Consider the following 6,402-nt stretch of genomic DNA (forward strand, 5'->3'; position numbering starts at 1 on the left):
AACATTTCTAAATTAAAAACTCTAAAAATGACTATACCCATGCTATATTTGTTGTTGAGTTTAGGGATGCAATGAGAGTAATTTATACATGTATACAGTCTGAATGCTAGTGCATGAAATTACATGAACACTGCAGATTCTTATCTGTTATTTATGGCTGATGGATGTTATAAATCTGAAAAGATTAGAGACTACAGGTGAATCAGTCGGAACACAAACAAAGGCCAAGTTGGCAACAACAGTGTTGTCCCTTTCTCGGGCCCTGCAAGCTGGCATGTCTAAAAGATGGAGGAGCTGCTAGACAAGATGCACCTGTCACAGGTAGACGTGCAGCATGTTGCCGAGGAATAACTGGGATGGAGAGATCTCGTTGCAGCCTTGTGTCCCATAGGCGATGAAGAGAAGCAAGTCAGTAACATTAAGTGGTAACGTCAGTGACATGTTTAAGCTGCTGCAGATTCTTGACTCGTACAAATGTAACGTTATCATCAGCTATGTCACTGTAAATGCAGGGACTTACCAGAGTTTATTGCTTATATTTGCTATATATTATTCCTATGCATTGTGTATGGTAGCCCTTACAGTTCTATTTATTTTCTCAGGGACATGCCCACGCATGCCCACGTTTGTACTGCTTGAACTTAATAAAGCATCAAAAAAGACAAAAAGTTTTCTCCGTCCATGTTTAACAGCCACACCTGGGGCGTAGCTGGAAACCAGAATCAGCTCCAGTGAATTTTAAAATACGGTCCTATTCTAGTCCTCATTAACAGCAATATAATATAAACTGGAAATAGTCGATGTAGGTAGATGTGTAGATAGATGTAGTCATTTGGGTTTTGGTTTCCCTATGAAGAATTTCTTGTAAGATTCATTTCTTAGACCTGTTGTAGATGTTAAGTGCCCTATAGTCCCAAAAAAATCCTAGAAGAAAACACTGGATTGTATATAAATTATAAGCTGCACTGGCAGCTAGGACGCAAACTCAATAACAACTTTCGGATTGATAGCCATGACATATGTACACACATTCAAAGATGAATCTTCAATTGTGCACTATTAAAAAAACTGTCAACTATTTTGATAAACGAATCAGTTTGAGTCATTTGTTATGGAAAAGAAATATATTCTCTAAATGCAGCTTGTTAAAAGTGAATATTTTCTAGTTTCTTCAATTCTGTGACAGTAAACTGAATTTATATCTAGTTGCTGACAAAATAAAAGACATTTGAGGACGTCATCTGGGGCTTTAGGAAAAAAATGATGCACATTTTTCACCATTTACTGACATTTTATAGACCAAACAACTAATCGGTTATTCAAGAAAATAAACAGATTAATCAATCATTTCATTCATTCATCATACATAAATCATAAGTTGCAGCCATACTGACCACGATGTCAACCTCAAAACTGCCATTAACAATCATCATGTATGCATTTTGATGCAGTTTTTTTTTACCTTATTAATAATCTTTTGTTTTCATATTTTGTTTTTATTTGAACTCTGTATATTTGCAAGACAGCTGCACAACAATTTCCCTCAGGATTAACTATCTTCGTCCTTTTTTACTTCTCTCACAAACACTGATGATGACGCAAAAATGAATTTAGTTTTTTTCCAAAGTGTTTATAAAGACTTGTGTGGCGCTGTCTGCCTTCAGCGCGTGACCTGGACACTTGGAGGGAGGTGGAGCAGCAGCGAGACGGTGAGGAAGCTCCTGACTTTCAAATCTAACACTTTGGCTGCAATATTTAACATGAAAATCATTGGTTAAATGTAATTTTCCATTACAGCAGCTATTCCATCCAAATGTTCACATTTTAAATGAAGATTTAAATAATAATAATGTACATTAAATGCGTTATGTTTAAATTATAACTGAAACACTCACTATCAGAAGATGCTTTTTCATTTGGTCACACACACACACACACACACACACACACACGGAAAATAGTCATTTGGGTTTATTATGAATGTAGGGTTAATTTGCAAAAAAACATGTTTTCTCTCATGTGTGTACAGAGCTTCAAACTGTTGTTGATATATTCTTTTTAAGAACACCTCAGCCTTTATGCCCCAGTTGTGGCAATATAAATAATATAATTAACGCTATGCTTTGACATTATGTGGGGTTGGTGGCTTTCCGACAGCTTTCTTAAAAAGGACTAAAAAAACAATTCAGGCTGCAGGTGGAAAGAGAATAATGGCAGAACGGTGAATGGCAGAAAGCAGGACATGATTTATTTGGTAAAAACAGCCAAGCAAAGTGTTTTAATGTATTTCTAAAACCAGAGATGGCAAAAGTACTCACTTTCTGTACTTAAGTAGAAGTACAGATACTTGTGTTAAAAAATACCCCGGTAAAAGTGGAAGTACTGATTAAACTTCTTTACTCAAGTAAAAGTAACAAAGTACAGGCTTGGAAATTTACTTAAAGTATAAAAGTAAAAGTAGCCTTGCAAATTGTTTATGCAAAGCTACCTGAAGCACTCAAATGTTACTAGAGAGCACGCTGAGAAACTTCAGTGGACATGGAGGACATGTCTTTATATGGCAAAGGCTACATTTTAAATGGATGTCTGCTAATAGGCTTAAAACATAACATATATGATTATAATGACAGAAACTGGGACTCCAGGTTAATAAGATTCTGACTTATTAGCAAGATATGAATTCAGTTGTGATTCTGTGAGAAGTCACAGATCCAGTTTTTATTTTTAATCTTTCCCCCTAACATGTAAATGAATCTACATTTATGTGTGTGCTCAAATATGGCTTCTGGAAATAAAATAAAGGATTAAAATATGAATGATTAAAGAGACATTAATGAAGAAGTTCCCCAGCACATTGGCCAGGAGTCCTTCTTGATGTCTAGTGTCTCAAACATCTCTCTCAGATAAGGCTGAGGATGATGGGAATGTCTTGCTGTTTTCTTCGTTTTCAATCATGTCGCCCTCCATACTACTATGTGCTAACGTTAACACCATCCATACTACTATGTGCTAACGTTGACACCATCCATACTACTATGTGCTAACGTTGACACCATCCATACTACTATGTGCTAACGTTAGCGCCATCAAGCCGCACTGATTTGCTGTGAATTAATGCCGAATGCTAAATCTGTTGAGTTGTCTTAGTCGTGCGTCAAATGCAACGTACAGTAGATGTATTCCCATCCATTTAGATTGAATATGGTATTGATGACATAAACAATAATAAGGATAACTCCAGTGAAATGATGTGAAAGTTGAGAACTAGATTAGGACTGGATTAAAGCTGATTCTGGTGTCCAACTTGGCCCCAGGTGTGTCTGTTAAAACAGAGACGACTTCTGTCTAGCTAAGTTTCCATCCACTTGTCAATTGAACTACAGAATCTGAAGTTCGGTAAAAAAAAAAAAAAAAAAAACTCATGCGAATAAAGCTGGTGAAAGTGTTGATGCTTCATTAAGACCAACGTGCAACCTAGCTAACAGGTGAAGAACACACCAGAACCACTAGCTAACTTACTTTAAATGTGAAGAACTATAGACCAAAAACAGGCTTAAGTGAACTGACAACATGAGTTATACGACTTACAGTTCTCAAAGACTCTCACGCACAATCTCAGCTGATTATCCTCCGGACAGCTTGTCTCTTTTTCATTTCTCTCACTTTTTTCTCCGTGTGGCGCGGCACCCGCTCGCGTTGTGAGGCGCGTGTCCGAGCTATTTTCCGACATGACAACCTCTTGTAAAAACGAAAGTAACAAGCCAATTTTGTAAAATGTAAAGAGTAGAAAGTACCGATATTTGGGTTAAAATGTAAGGAGTAGAAGTAAAAAGTCGCCACAAAAATAAATAGTAAATTAAAGTAAAAATATCAGAAAAATCTACTTGAGTACAGTAACAAAGTATTTGTACTTGCAGGGAAACTGCCTTCAGCTCTGCAGCTTCAGGTCTCTGTTCAAATTTACAGCAGTGGGTTAGCAGAACATGAAACTTATTTAACTACAGTATGTGATTTTCTATAAAAAGACAAATACAGCCAAAAACTTGATTTTACATGCTTTCAACATCTCAAATACATGCTCTATGTGGCCAAAGTGGTGTGCATGCATCATAATTTTAGGACGTTCCATTGTAATACGTAAACATTTCACTAATTTTAATCAGATTTATTGAATTGATTACATTATGCGGTTTGGGATAATTACTTTATACATTTGTCAATGTGCTTTTTCTGTGTTGCATCCTCTCCCTCAGGTCTGATGAAGAATGAGTTCATCACTGAGTCCCGGAGGCAACGTGACTTTACAGGTTTGGTGGAGAAACTGTTCTGAAAATAAGCTTTACATAAAATAAAACAATATCTAATTATTGATGTGCTTGTACAGTTGTATTGACGTTAAAATGTAGAGTTTTTAGGTCTAGGTGGGTGGGGCTCAGGTGGTAGTCGCGTACCAATCGGAAGGTTGGTGGTTTGATGCCTGCCCCTGCAGTCCCATGTCGAAGTGATCTTGGGCAAGACACTGAAAACTCCCTGAATTGCTCCCGATGCTGTGCCATCAAAGTGTAAATGTGTGTGAGTTGAGATCTGATTAGCAAGTGGCACGTGTGTGAATGTTGAATAGTTAATGCACTTTGAGAAGTCATTAAAAAATTGAAAAGTGTTCCATAAAAGTTTTCTAATCATACACAAACTAGTTACATTTTTGACCATGCATTCACTGCTAAATTTAGAAAAGCAAAAGTACTTTTGTTGTAAAAACATTAAATCAGGGTCTATTAATCACATTATCTTCACCGTTCTCTCCCCATCTCCCCGAGCCAGCAACCTTGGCGTGATCTTTGACTCCACCCTCTCCCTTGAGCCCCACATCCGTCATGTCATTAAATCATCCTTCTTTCACCTCAGCTACATCGCTAAAATCAGACCCTTTCTCTCTCCCCCCCCCCCCCCCCCCCCCCCCCCCCCCCCCCCAATGGGGAAAGACTCATTCACACCTTCATTTCCTCCTGACGGGACTACCGCAACTCAGATCTCTTTGGCTTCAGGTCTACCCACATCAAGTGACTCCAACTGGTCCATAATGCAGCTGCCCGCCTCATCACCTGCTCCAAATCCTTGCACCACATCACTCCAGTCCTAAAATAACCCCACTGGCTTCCCATCTCCCACCGGATCACCTACAAAATCCTGGTCCTCACCTACAAAGCCCTCCACCATCCTTCCCCCCTCATACCTCACTGACCTCTTCTCCCCCCTGACGGTCCCTCAGATCCACCTCAGCCGGTCTCCTCTCCATCCACAAGTCCAAACTCTGCAGTTTTGGGGACAGAGCCTCATCTGTACCTGAATCTTGTTTTGTTGCATAGTTTAGTGCGTTGTTTTTATTATCTTCCTATCCTGTAAAGCGGCTTTGAGTTTGTGAAAATTGCTATATAAATTTAATTTATTTTTATAATATATAATAATAATTTAATATTTTTCACAGAAACATACGTATTTAAACATCTGGGCGGATGTGTAAGAATTTCATTAACATTATAAAAAAATACTTTTTAATGTCGCACATTGTGGCGAGACTAAGAGTGACCAATGAAAGCTTACTTCCTTTTTAGGTGGACATTGATCAGCTCATTAACAAGTGATGGAATAAAAAAGAAATGATGGTTTATTGTGTTTGAAAGTAATTTCTATATTTCTTTCTCTTTGGATTAGTTGGTGCTCGCCAGAGACACCTTCACCACCGCGTTGGTGAAGAACCTGATTGTAGTTTTGGTCTGGCTCATCCTCACTTACATCAACGGCAGCTTGGTTGCCACCTTTCTTAGACACCAGGTACACACACACACACACACACACACACACACACACACACACACACACACACACACACACACACACACACACACACACACACACACACACACACACACACACACACACACACACACACACAAGCTTCTTAAATTTTAGGATGTGCTATTTTTAGGAATGCAGGTTACTTATTTTCTATTGATTGTTTTTTCTATTTTTTTGTTCAGTAAAATGTCAGAAAATGGTAAAAATTGTGAATCAGTGTTTCCCAAAGCCCAAAATGACGTCCTCAAATATCTTCTTTTCCACAACTCAAAGACATTCAGTGTACGGTCACTGAGGAGAGAAACTTTTGACAAACTGCAATCAAAGAATCTTTAAATAATTACTCAAGCTGATTAATCCCTCACTGTCCTACTTGTGTTGTTGTTCTTTTGATCTATCGTTTGTAAATGTGGAGCACTCCAAATTTACAAACAACAGAGCCACGTGTTGGTTTTGGCCAGAATTCTCCTTTACAGTTTTTTTCAGTCGCTAACAAGCGTTTGTCGAACCAGTTGTCACATTTTCAAAACTCTAAACACAATTAGC

The 6,402-nt window shown here is 38.1% G+C and overlaps 1 protein-coding gene across 1 annotated transcript in view; it reads left to right on the forward strand.

Annotated features, from left to right (window-relative positions):
• The first annotated feature begins 5,716 nt into the window (after nucleotides 1-5,716).
• The window catches only part of LOC117943716 (odorant receptor 131-2-like), a 1,830-nt gene continuing 1,144 nt past the window's right edge, over nucleotides 5,717-6,402 (forward strand). The window contains exon 1 of the mRNA XM_034870024.1: nucleotides 5,717-5,832. The gene's annotated coding sequence lies outside the window, so the exon portion shown is untranslated. The remainder of the gene's footprint in view (nucleotides 5,833-6,402) is intronic.

This window comes from Etheostoma cragini, chromosome 4, assembly GCF_013103735.1.
Source record: "Etheostoma cragini isolate CJK2018 chromosome 4, CSU_Ecrag_1.0, whole genome shotgun sequence".
Classification (NCBI taxonomy): domain Eukaryota; kingdom Metazoa; phylum Chordata; class Actinopteri; order Perciformes; family Percidae; genus Etheostoma; species Etheostoma cragini.